This window comes from Vicugna pacos, chromosome 25 (genome assembly GCF_048564905.1).
Source record: "Vicugna pacos chromosome 25, VicPac4, whole genome shotgun sequence".
Lineage (NCBI taxonomy): Eukaryota > Metazoa > Chordata > Mammalia > Artiodactyla > Camelidae > Vicugna > Vicugna pacos.
This window is the reverse complement of record NC_133011.1, coordinates 24957494-24970904: the sequence shown is the minus strand read 5'-3', so window position 1 is coordinate 24970904 and position 13411 is coordinate 24957494. Positions and strand designations below refer to the sequence as shown.

The window sequence follows — 13411 nt, the reverse complement described above, 5'->3', positions numbered from 1 at the left end:
TATACTTTTACCCCTCAGGACTCCTGCAGGAAAGATCTTGGACATCCCTTTCTACTCTGAGATACCATAGGGTTTGAAAGAGAACAAACTAACCAATGACCTACGTCTTTCTTTGCCTGTTGCAAGAGTTAATTCACATGCTAATGAAGTTCTACGGTACAGGAATCCCTTTCCTAGTTGAAGCCAGGAGGAAAGAGCCACAGCATTACTAAGCAACAGTTTTAAAGATATAAGAAGAAGGAATACTGGCTCACAAGCAAATACAAAGGACACTCTCTGGATGTGGGACAAACCACATGAAGTAAGAGGAAATACTTTTTTTATGAGAAGACTCCAGCCAACCCCCCAAAACAAAATAAAACCAAACCCGGACAAATTAAAAGTCCATTCCAACGCAAAGCAGTTTCATTTAGGGGAAGGCAAATGGTGCAAGGTTCTTGCTGAGTTGGACCCAGGAGCACCACACTCAAAATAGACAGGAATTTTAACTTTGCGTGTGTGGTTTTGCTATTGTCAATTATGATATTTGTAATCAGCCTTTGTTTTCCTTCTTGGTCTGCGTTAGAACATTTTGTGGTTTCAAGAACAGGGCTATACTGGTTCGTATTTTGGAGAGGAAGGGATAGCACTGAAAGAACACATAAAGGGAAGGCTGATGAGGGTCTTACCTGTGCTGTCTGCATTAGGGTAAGCAAGGAAGAGGGAAAGTTAAGTTTCATGGGAACCCAGGAACAACTCCCGTGATGGCCTCACCGAGATCAGGATATACTCAGATTTCACTTAGCTACATCTCTAGAAGTGAAGTAAATTGCTTGTGACTTAAGCAGCCCAAGTTTGCCAAACCATGCTCTATTATCCACTATCAGCATGATTCAGTTATATGCTTTGCCCTCTTTTCCTGTATGACTTTCAACCTCTGCAAACTCATACGTTATCTCCTTATATCTCTAGATCAGATATTTTCCAGACAGGATCTGGGCACTCCAGTAACATCCCCTCTGACTGTCAGAGCATCTGCACGGTGACATTAAGTAGGTTGCTGGCCACCCTGCAGGTTGTTCACACTTGAGCCTCCACCCTGGTTCTATCAGCTTGTGGCCAGAGTAAAACGGTCAAACAAATCAACACTGATATTTACAAAAGAAACCCCTTGGAATGATACTTTAGGTGAGGCAGATCCTCTCAAATTCAGTCCATCCAGGACATAATCCCAAGGCCCACTTAGACAATAGGGGATAGCTTTTCTTGTTTTAAATGGGAAGAAGTTGCCAGCAACTCCAGACATCTCTGAACATATCTTCAAGTGTTCAGGCACTTGAATGACCCAGTTACTTAGGCCAACAGAAGGCTGCTTTTCAGTGAGTTTCCTGCATCAATCAACTGAATTGATTAAACTTCTGTATCAGTTGGCTAAGCTGCACTGTAATAACCGTGGACCCCCAAATCTTAGTGACTTATATAGGGTGATTTCTCTCTCCTGTGTGACCATTATGGGCTGGTTCTGTTTCTACTCCATGTCATCTTCTTTCCAGAAACCAGGCTGACAAAGTAGCCTCTACCTGGACTATACATTCCAGTTTATCCAGCACGGTCCTAGTTTATGTCTATTGTCCCAGAGTAATTATTAACAGCGTTATCTTTTCACTCTCGGTAGCATAGCTCCTCACTTTCAAAAATGCCTGGTTTGTACAAATATTATACATCACTTTTCTTATCTGTCTGGGTTATTGATGATTTCCCGGCAAAGGAGAAAATAAGAGATGCTGCAGAAACACAAGCTGGCTCTTAAAAGTTTCTGCTCAGAAATGATGCAAGTCACTTCTGCCCACATCTCACTGGCTAAAGCACATCTCACAACCACTCTCAGGTCTAGTTGGGTGAGAAAGTGTAATTACCCCCAAGGAGGGGCAGCAAGTATTTTGAATAAAATACAGTCTGGCCTAGTGGACACTGGCAAACATAAAGAGAAAATAAAATGATATCAACGGTTTGCCCAAGGCATGTGTGTGGAAGGGATAAAGGGGTTTAGGTCGAGGGGCTGGGGTCTTCTATAATTTTACCAATTTCTTAGTCTCGCCGGATGCCTTTATTCTAAGAGATGAAAAAAATAAAAACTGAAGCCCAGGAAGGAGCAGTAGCTTGCCCAAGGTCCTAGAAGTCTGTAGACCAGTCCATAGCCTGCTAACGTGCAAGCTGAGGAGTACGATGGAAGGGAAAGAAGTCTGGTTATAATGTAAATTGTGTATATCTAACTATAAGGCAATCCCAAGCCACTCAATTTGCAAAGCATTAAGATAAATGGAACATCAGCGTGGCACAAAACATAGTAAATGAAAGAGCACCCAATGACACGAGAAACTTTGTAAGGACTGGAACAGAACCCCTACTCTCTTCTCAGAGATAATTTTGGAGAAAATTCTCCTCTTAAATTAAGACAATTATGGCATGAGTCTCACTTTCTTCTTGTCACTAGGTGACAAGTCACTGCTACCTCCTTCTGCTCCAGGGCCCAGCTGCATGGAGATCAGCGGTTCTCACCCTCACTGCAACCCTCAACCCTGGTCCCTACCCCTCTGCAAAGGTTCTCATTCAGTTGTTGGGAGAAGAGGTGCTGAGGATTTGCACTAAGTAAAAGTTCCCAGGTTATTCTAATTTACACCCAAGATTGGGAATCACTAATATAGGATTTTTTTTACAATATTCCATGGGCCAGGATTATAGACCTAACTTATGGTCTAGCAAACCATCTGATAAGGAGATTCACGTATTGTTTGTTATGGACTGAATGTTTGTGTCTCCCCCCACCCCGCCCCACACCAAAATCACATATTGAAGCTGTAATTCCCAACATAATGCAGACGGGGCCTTTGGACGGCAATTAGGGTTAGATGAGGTCATGAGGTGGAGCCTGCAAGATGGAATTAGTACCTAATTAGGGTTAGATGAGGTCATCAGGGTGGGCCCTGCAGGATGGGATTACTACCCTTATAAGAGACATCAGAATGCTTTCTCTCTCTCTCTCTCTCCATGCTCCCACAAAGAAGAGGTCATATGAGCACTGAGCAAGGATGGTGACCACATAACAAGCCAAGAGAAGAGGCCTCAGAATGAAACTTCTTTGCTTTGTACCACGATCTTGGACTTCCAAACCTCCAGAACTGTGAGAAACAAATGCTTTTCATTTAAGCAGCCCAATCAATGGTGCTTTGTCATGGAGCCCAAGCTGACTCACATACACCATTTCTCTTTAAAACTCCTCAGTCCTATTTCTCACTGCTAGCACTGCCCCAAAAACGCACACACATAGACACATGCACACACACACACACACACACACACACACACACACACACACGCATCTGGTTTGTTTCACTTGTTTGCCTGTAATGCATTTTTTAACATGCAAGTAGCATACAATTTACCATCCAAACCAGACACTTTTGGAAGTGAGAAGGTATACCATCTCTTCTAAAGAGGCACTGGTGTTTTTGGTTTAAAGATTCCATGTCTCTCTGATGAGTGTAAGGCCAGAGGTTAGCAGATCTTTGGTCTAGAGCTGGTTCTGCTACTTCACTGCCGTGGGACAGTGGCTGAGTCACTTCCCCTCTCTGGATCTCACTTTCTCAACATAAAGGAGGGAATCAGCACAGGTGCTTTTGCAAGGTCCTCCCTTACAGGAGGACCTCTCCCCAGGGCAGGAGACACATAACCATCCGTAAGGCAGAAGTTCTAATCCACTTGTAAGATGTATGAAGCTTTCCAAATATGCCAGTACCAGGACTCTCCTCTCCCAAACCTCAAATTGGTCCTTGGGCCAGGGGAGATGAAACCATTCATTGTGTTGGTGGTTTTCTTAAAAAAAGTTTAAATGAGCAGCCAGGATTTAAAAATTATGAGCTCTTTTACAGATTTTTACCAATGAGAATACAGACTCAGGTGAAGTCATTTGCTTCAGATCACAAAGCTTTCAAGTGGCAAAACCACAACACAAACCCTGGTGGTCTAGCTGCAAAATTCCTTCCCCTGCATCTGGTACAGGAACTCCTGAGACATTATCAGCTGCCATGTGCTATTTCCAGAGCTTTGGCTGCTCATATTTGAAAATGTGCTTGGCTGAGTGATCAACCACACTTACCTATCAGCTGCTGCAGGTGTCAGGCACTGAAACTTTGGTTTCATTGTGAAGCTGGGGTAGGGATATTTTTTCATCTGTGCCCAGTGGGATATACTGGTCTTCCGTATCTGAGGTTAAAAGGAGAATCAGATACACAGAGATTAATTGTGAATTTTAAACAGGAATGTTTCTAGACAGTTCTGGCTTGCATTTCCACATTAAAATTTTCTGGTACACTACACTGACATTTTGATTGATGTTACATTCTTGGCTGGTTCTTTAGTTGCTGCAACATACAGATTTCTGTCTACATGTACTATTAACTGTCATCTGAGCTTCCCACTCAATGCAACTGATAATTATACATTCTGGAAGCTGGGTGTCACAACCAATTAACTTGCCAGGCTTCACTGATTTGGGTAGAAATGGAGGTTGTACAAATCTGTTTTGCGGTATCTCAGCATGAATGGAGAAATGATTAAGTGCAAGGACCACAATAAAATAATACTGGCTTAAACCCAGGCACAGGAGGAGTGAGTAGAAAGATTTTGAGCTTTGGAGCCAAAGAGACCAAAGTTCAAATCCCAGCTCTGCCACTCACAAGTTAAATGGCCTTATTACAGTCAGCCTTCTGTGTCTGTGGTTGCAGAACCTGGGGATACAGGGTGCCCTCAGTACTATGTCCTTGTATATAAAGGACTTGAGCATCCTTGGGTTGCTCAGTAAAAGAAATTTCCACATATTGAGATACAGGGAAGTCATTCTGGCTTACACAAGAGATAACTTGAATTTTATGCTAAGTAAAATAGCCAGTTTGTGGCCTATCAAACATATATTGTATATCTGCTTTATTATAGAGAGGGCACACTGACCAGAAGTAAAGAATGTCCATGTTAAAAATAAAGACTAAAAGCACCAAAGCACCTCTTCCTGGGACGCCAATGCTGGTCCTCCTTTCATGATAAGACCCCCTTCCTAGGTGCCAAGTCCACGCTGTACGTGCAGTACATGTACATGCTGGTCTTTTTTTTAACCTTGAAGAAATGTTATCCCTGGCTTGTTTAATGTTCTTTGTTCTGACAAGATATAAAACTGTGCTGAAAACCCTGCTTCTCTGGAGCAGTTTCTCAGAGTAATCTGGGAAGCGGACTTCTGGGCTAGTTCTCCGTCTGGCTCAAATAAAACCCTTTTCTATTCTTATTACCCATGGTTTATGGATTATTTTCATCGACAGTACCTGCGGAGGGTCCCGAGATCGATGCCCGCGGATACCGAGGGATGACTAGACTTCGCCCTACTATTTTAAATTGTATATCTACCCCAAAATGTATTTTAAAAGGTGTGCGCTTCTTTTTCCTCCCTCCCCGGTGGCTGGGTATCCACCTCTCCCGGCTGCCAGGCCTCGAGCCTCCCTCAGCACTCAGCTGCCCTCTTCGCCGCTGCCAACATGGCGGCCGCGGCGGCAGCCTCTGCAGAAGGAGGGGTCGGCGCGTGGGACAAACTACCGCAGTGCTTCGCCCTTTGCCCACCCCCAGCCCGGAGGAGGGAGCAGAAGGGAAAGCCCTGCTTCTTAAAGGAAATCGTGAATATATTTATGCTCAATGGACCAGGTTAAGAAATGGAACTGACCAGTACTCTTGAAGCTCCTAGAACTTTACTGTTCTCCCCGGTGGTAACTCCAAGCCTCTCTGAATCATCCCCTTCCTTTCCTCTATAGTTTCCCCACCTATGTCTCCGTAAACATACTGACAGCCTGCTTCCCTGCTCTGAACTGTAGAATTCACGTCATGTGTGCCTTCTGTGCCTGATTCCACTTGTTCCACACTGTGTCTAGGATTAGTTCACACTGATGTATGTGGCTAGAAATTATTTCTTTTCACCACTATCTAGCATTCTACTGATTGCTTATAAAACAATGCAGCCATTCTACTGGTGATGACCATTTGAGATCCTTGTTCTTACGAACATTATCAAAAGAAGCATTTCTGGACAATTTTTCCCAGTGTGTCATTGTCAATTTTTCTAGAGCATGAGTCAGCAAACTACAGCCCAAGGGCCAAATCCAGCCCTCCATCGGTTTTTGTAAATAAAGTTTTATTGGAAAATAGCCACATGCACTCATTTACACACTGTCTATGTTTGCTTCCCACAACTCCATCACGAGCTCCCATTCGCTTTCCTGAATGGTACCTCCCTTCCCCAGTCCTTAACAGAAAATTTCTGTATCCCTCCACTCAAATGGTCTGGTTTTTATTTTCTCATTTTCTAAAAGAAATCATAATCTTTCTAGTCCCTTAAAGAATCAGCCTGAATTATTAGCAACTGCTTTAAAAAAAATAAAAGTCCCTTTTCTTGAAAGCAAGAATATTGCATTTCAAACACTCTGAAAAGTAAAGGCAAATCCTTGTGTTCATCTTGGGGATAGTAGTTTAGACATGACAGGGAGGAACAAGAGTAAAATATGCTGCTTAGAGCTACAAGGGTTGTTCTTTTTATAGATTTCTACCTCCTGTTTCCTATACTGCAAATTTGTTCTCACTCAAAAGCAATCCTTTCTAGGAATAATTCTGTTCCCTCTCCCTGAAACAATTTGATCTAGAAACAAACCAAAAGATGATTCCTTAGGAAACCGAATGTATGGGACAGTCTGGCCAAATGTGTGGCTAGCTTATGTAAGAAGCATGCCAAGAATCTCATATCATGTGAGCTTCTGGAAGGAAATTCGTTGCCTCTCATCTTTACAAGAGATTCCAATCCCATGCCGCAGAGCTTCACTGGGCAGTCCCGGAGGTAGCTTCATCCTGAAGCCTGTTATTTGCTTCTGGTAGAAATATGCTGCTCCCTAATGATTAGCAAACGTGGTTTGTGGAAAATCCTTGGAACTTAATACCATAGAGACTAGACCTTGGGAAATCTTATTTCCCTCTATAGCCACACTTCTCAGGTAGGCTTCAAGTCTATTTTCTGCTTTGACATGTTTTAATGAAGCAAGTCACTTTTGTCACGTCCATTTTTTTTTCAAACGAGCATTTTAAAATAGGCAGCAAGTAGGTGAATGGCATAGTGCTGATATAGATTACGATGAATCTAAAATAGCCCTTATCCTGAAGGTCAGCACCACCTACAATATTTGCAGGGCTCCATGCAAAAGGAAAATGCAGGACCATTTGTTTGAAAATTCTTTAGATTTTCAAGACAGTGATAATGTAGCAGTCAATCAAGTGTGAGGTCCTTCTAAACATGGAGTACCTCATGCCCTTGGAGCCAGCACTCATAACCTAGTGGATGAAATAGACAAGAGTTACCAACCTTATAAAGCAAGAAAGAATGACACCTATGTTAAATGTCCAAACACGTAATGTGTTATTGTATAGACATGTCATTCTAAAGAATAATCAGGGTAAGCAACTGACAACAGGAAGTAACTAAACTGGACCTTAAATGAGGGAGGACATTTTTAAGAGGGAGGGAGGGTGACTGAATGTATTCTTGGCTGGGAAACATCACAAGAAAATTTTGTGATGTGAGAATGTTGGCTTCGATAGAGAAGAGGGAGGCCACACGTATTGGGATGTAGGATGTTGTAGGTGATGTGGTGGTGATGAACCTAGAAAGGTCACTTGAGGTCAATTATGGGGGTGTCCTGGGACCCTGAGTTCCTTGAATTTTGGACTTTACCTTGAATTGGATATACTAAACCTTCCCAGCTTTCTAAGTAGGAGAATTATATGATCAGTTCTAGAATTCCAGAAAGAAAAATAACTCCACTAGGAATGTGGCAAATGGATCAGAGAAGAAAGGGACCAGAGGCAGGGAAAACTATCAGGAAATAATTAATAACACCCAAGGATGAGAAGTGAAGGCTCCACTCTACAGACGGAAAGAAGAATGATGGAAGACACTGCAGTGGCCCTGCCTTCTTTGAAAAAGAATCCCCAGGAATGTACGTATGTCTTTAAAAAAATTTTTAAGCCACTTTATTAAGGCATGATTGACATGTAAACAGCTGGACATATGTAATGTATACAGTGGGATAAATGCATACCCGTGAAAACAGCAAGACCATAAACATGTCCATCGTCTCCCAACCTGTCCTCCTGCCCCTTTTTGGTAGTAGTATTGCATGTGTGTGCTAAGAACACTTAACATTCACCCTCTTAGGAAATTTTGAGTACACAATACAGTATTGTTGGCCATAGGCATTCTGCTGTATAGCAGATCTCCAAGATTTATTTATCTTGCATAACTGAAACATTGTACACTGCGACCATTCCCTCCCATTTTTCCCTCCCACAGCCCCTAACAACCACCATTCCACTCCCTGCTTATAGGAGGCTGACTATTTTAGATTCCACATATAACCGAGGGGTGTACAGGTTATAAATATTCATGCAGCACTCCTGCAGAACTGGATGCCGAGATTAGAAAGATTGTTCTTGTGCCTTGCCAAGCAATGAACAAGCACAAACCCCCACTAACAGTCTAGGCAGGGGAGCTGTCAGCAAGATTCAATCACAGATGTCACGGTGGAGGACAGAAGGACCTACCCTGAGATGCCCATATCACTGTACGTTTGTTCCAGTCAAACTGCTGGGCTGCTGAGGTACAGACGGGCCTGAAACACCTAACCCTTGCAAAGAGCTAGGCAAACTCAAACTCACCCAGAAAATCTTTTGACATATTTTTGGTTGAACAAAACAAAACTCAAGAAAGCATCGATTTTTTTAAAATAGATGGATAAGAACCAGAAAAAAAAATAATTTTTAAATGTCCTAGCAGGATCTGTTTAAATACCCAAAGCATCACTTTGTGTAGGAGAAATTTTTAACAAAAGGTAAATTTTTGATACAAAAATAGATGACAGTTACTAAAACACTGGTTTCTGGCCATAATTCAAGTCAAGATAACTGCAGCATCGCAACAAAGTTGCAGAGAAAGAGCTCGGTTCAAATCACGGTTCTGCAACAATCATGGATCTGACTTGAGAGAATAGCTTTTCTGAGACTTTGTTTCCTTGAAAACAAACACAATTTTATTTGCTCTGCAAACATCCCCAAATCATCATACAGGGCAGAAGATGAACAGGTACACAGCACGCCTTGAGGGGCTCAATAGTGCTCTAGAAATCAAAGATCTTATTAATAATGCTACGGACCTTAGCGGTCTGTAATTTTTAATTCTACAGTATTAATTTGCTTTCTTATGGCAAATATACTCCCAGGAAAACGTGGATTAGAAATCCTTTGAATTGGCATTGTTGTGTGTACGTATTTTGTCGTTGTCATTTTTTGAAAAAAAATGTATAATATATATTAGCAGACATTATAAGAAGGGAGGAAATACAAAGACATGCCAGAGCCTTGAGTATGTAACCAAGAAAATATACTCCATGAGTGTTGTCTTCTGAGCATATGGGAAACGTTAAAATAAGTGAACCCAACAAATACTTGTAAATCACATTTGTTTCTCTTGCCTTCTTGCCCCCCCTGACAAAAAACACTCATAAATCATCCATTTTATGTATAAGCACAGTTGTTACCTCCAACGTAGCTGCTTCTGACTGCGCGCACGAGCCACGTGAAGTCCAGCTGTTCCCGGCGTGAGGAGTTCAGCTGGTTCCGGCTGGCGCATGTCTTAGGTTCGCCAGGGTTACATGCGTCCCTCTCCCATTAGAAAGAAAAGGCCCTGAGGGCAGGAACTGACTTCTTCGTTATATCCTCAGCTCCTAGCTCTGTGCCTGACACACATGAGGTGCTCAATCAATGATGAAGGAACGAATGAGAATTTACGAGTTCTCATAACAACGTGGACAGTCAGTTTTCTCCTCCGTATGATTACCAGTTTTCATGGGTAGATTTTTTTTCCTCTGCTATGGGTATTTTACCAAAGACCACAGACACTAAGGCATCATTTTGCATTTTTTAATAACATAGTTCCACCTAATGTACAAATTTTGTAGCGAGTATTAAATGGGCTTACACACGTAAGGAGTTTAGTGTATAGGTGGCACGTCCTCAATAAGCTACACATTACATTATTTATTTATGAGAGGCAGAAGAGTGACTCTGAAGCCAGATGACCTAGACTCACATCCCAATGCTACTACCATTGCTGAGAGCCGCGTGCATCTTAAGTTCTCAGGGCCTCATTACTTTTGCGCTATTGTGGAAAAATAACACTGCTTGCTTCACAGCATTGCTGTGAGACTCTCATGAGATGCTACGTTAGAAGAAAATGGAACACATGCCCGGTGATGGGAACACAGCAAGTACTCAATACATACTAGAAAATGAAGAAAACCGAGGAAACATTTGTTAACCACCTGCTGTATACCAGAGACTCAGCTAGCTGCTGTGGGAGGGAGACAAGACCAACCCCAACCCTCATGGAGTTTGGATTCTAAGCAGGAAGGATCTCAGTCTGGGGAATAATTGATAACAGGGATCCTTAAACTTTCCCTCCATTGTTCTCCCAGAGCTCTGGGCCAGCACAGAATTGAGAGGATTTTCACAGCAGCCATGTAAATGGACTGCGAAATGGCTTCCAACACTTCAGCTCTTGCACATAAGCTGGATATAAATCATCATCATCATTATCACCTAACCATGCAGAAAATTTTATATCTGATCTCATTTAATCCTTACAACAAAATTGCAGAATACATATGGTTGCCCTGTATTTACAGACTGAAGTTCAGAGAAGATAAGTAATTGTCCAACATCACAGATCAAGTGTATCCCATAACTGCACTAACCATGCCTGGACACTCTCCCTGACCTTTTGCTGGAACTTGGCAGCTATACCAGTGAGCTCAGCGGGAGTGTATTCTCTCATCACGAACACTTCCTGAACGAAGGGCTGCCCCGCTGGCCGGGGTGGTTGCTTTCCTTTGTGTTAGAAATCAGATGGCATGGGGCCAGCACAACATCTTCCTCTTTGTTCTCCTCACTCTCCCAAGAATTCCCAATCAGTGTGTGTCACAAGCACTCGGACCTTAATCCGAGCAGCTCTCGCCCTCCCAGCTTTGCAAAACGGCACACGAGGGTCTGCACCTTACCATCCTCTTCTCCCACCTTGTCTGCCAGCCCGAAACTAGCAGAGCAGTGGACGCCTGAACATCTTGCTCTTACATCAGCTTTTCTTCCAACTTTCTCACAGGAGCTTCCACAGGATCCTCTCGCTGGGCACCAGTAGCTGCAGGACGGCCCACAGTGGAGGCCAGCCCACTGCCCAGCCAGGACTTTCCCTTCTTCACCACAGTTCCTCAAACAAGCACATCAAGCCAGCCGACGTTTCTGGGGTGTCCCCGTACCCCCACAGTGCATCAAACACACAGGCCACCCCTCCCCACAGAGAGGTCGATGGCCAACCTGGGATTTCCCCTGCAGACCCCTCCTTCCTGAGGCCCGTTGCCTCCCTCTCCTCGCTGGTTCACAAGGGTTGGTTCACAACCTCGGGAGTTTCCCAGGTGAAATCTGGGTTCTTGGGTGGCTTTCCCAGTAGTACAGAGCTATGGCCGGAAGGTGACTGCATTTCTCCCTGGAGTTGAGGGTAGCTGTGGGCTGCCGTATGGAACCAGAAGCATAAATGGGCATCTTCATTCTTCCCTAGACAAAAACGTAAGTAGCAAAGCCATGATTCCAGCCCAGGCCTGTCTTTCTCCAGAGTCCATGCGAGCCACCCGAGAATCCAGTATTGTCCCTAAGTGCCACCCACATTTTAAATCATTTCATCCTCAGAATAACTCTATGAAGTGAATTCTGTTATTTGATAAAAGATGAAGCATGACCCAGAAGGATGAAACGGCTTGTTCAGTTCTTTCAGGGCAGTTAGGTGAGAACCTGTCCAACCCAGGCCCTGATCCCCACAACTTCCCAGTCCTCGTGCAGCTCCGTGTGAAACCCCAAAACCATATTCTGAGATCAGCCTCAAAGGATGTCTTTGACCAGTTATCCCAGGAGCAGAATTGAGCTGTGTGCTCCGGGATGCCAGCAAAGGCCCCAGGACACCCCACGGGCTGTCATTTTGGCCTGTATGATGCCATCTCTACACTGTCTCCCTTCCTAGATAATCCTTTGCTGTGGGTTATCCAGGAATTCCACAAACACCCCACTGAGAGAAAAGGGTTTTGGCTTTGGACCCAAAGATTGAATGTACTTGCAGCTTTTGGAACACAACGTTTCTCCCTAAAAGTTTACCATAAAATGGTGACATTCATCAAGAATAAAAAAGCTATAATTCTATTCATCTACTACTTTGAAGTTGAAAACTAAAATTGCATTTACTGGACCTAGATTTTAAAACCTCTATTTTCAAAGTAACCACAAACCAATTTTTTACAGTAGAGTCTCATATCAGAGTGAATTTCACAGCGGTTGCTGTTTCTGAAAGGATTTCATGGCATCGTGCTTGTGAGCCCAGGCGCTGGAGCCAGTTGCATACGCGTAAACCCCAGCCCAGCCATTCCTACTCGCTGAGCGACCAGGGCAAAGGTGTCTACTCTCTCTAAGCCCGTACTTCCCAATCTGTAAAATGGGGACAAATCCAGTGCCTGTTTCAGAGTGTTGTTGTGAAGATGAAAGGACTTCAGGTACCTGATGTAACCACTCAGCATATAATGCTTGGTAAGCAATCACCAGATGGTGCAAGGTAATTAGGCATTTTATGTTCCCGATTTTCTCAGCTTTAGAGCCTGCATAATGGATCAGACAGAGATTTCCTCTTTCTAATATCCTGAGCCCATCAATACAGTATGATGATCACCCTACGGGTAGACTCTGCCCCTCATCCTGTATCAGAAGGACGGCCCCATGACCCCAGAACCTATCTCGCCCCAGCTTGGTTTATATCGCTCCCCCAGAGGGATTAATGCGATGCTAACTTGCACCTCCGGAACTAAAAGAGGAGAAAAAGCTTTATCGTACAGTTGTCAAAAGCTCAGTTTGGGAGCCAGATAGACACATATTAGGAGTCCCAGATTCTGCGTGACCTTGGTCAAGTCACAAGACCTTGAACTTCTCCACTGCTCAGCATTCTTATCTTTAAATGGGCTTTACTTTTATAGGCTTACTATGAGGATTAAGTCTGATGTGACAGACACTGTGCTAAACATTTTATAAACATAGTAAGTCTTCAGTGAGTACAGAAATCCTTTAAGCCTTGCAAATGGATTCTCAAGATTTCTTTAAATAAAGACATGGTAAATGTAAATGTAAGATGGTGCAATTGCTACAGAAAACCATTTGGCAGTTCCTCAAAAAGTTAAATATAGGGTTGCTATGTGATCCAGCATTTCTA

General features: G+C 43.3%; 1 long non-coding RNA gene across 2 annotated transcripts in view; it reads right to left on the bottom strand.

Moving 5' to 3' along the window:
- The window catches only part of LOC140689291 (uncharacterized), a 160215-nt gene extending 154678 nt beyond the window's left edge, over positions 1-5537 (bottom strand). For both annotated transcript variants that reach the window (XR_012064191.1, XR_012064192.1), the window contains exons 1-2: positions 5352-5537; positions 4136-4242 (exon numbers count right to left, since the gene is read on the bottom strand). This is a non-coding gene — a long non-coding RNA (uncharacterized lncRNA). The remainder of the gene's footprint in view (positions 1-4135; positions 4243-5351) is intronic.
- Positions 5538-13411: the final 7874 nt, after the last annotated feature.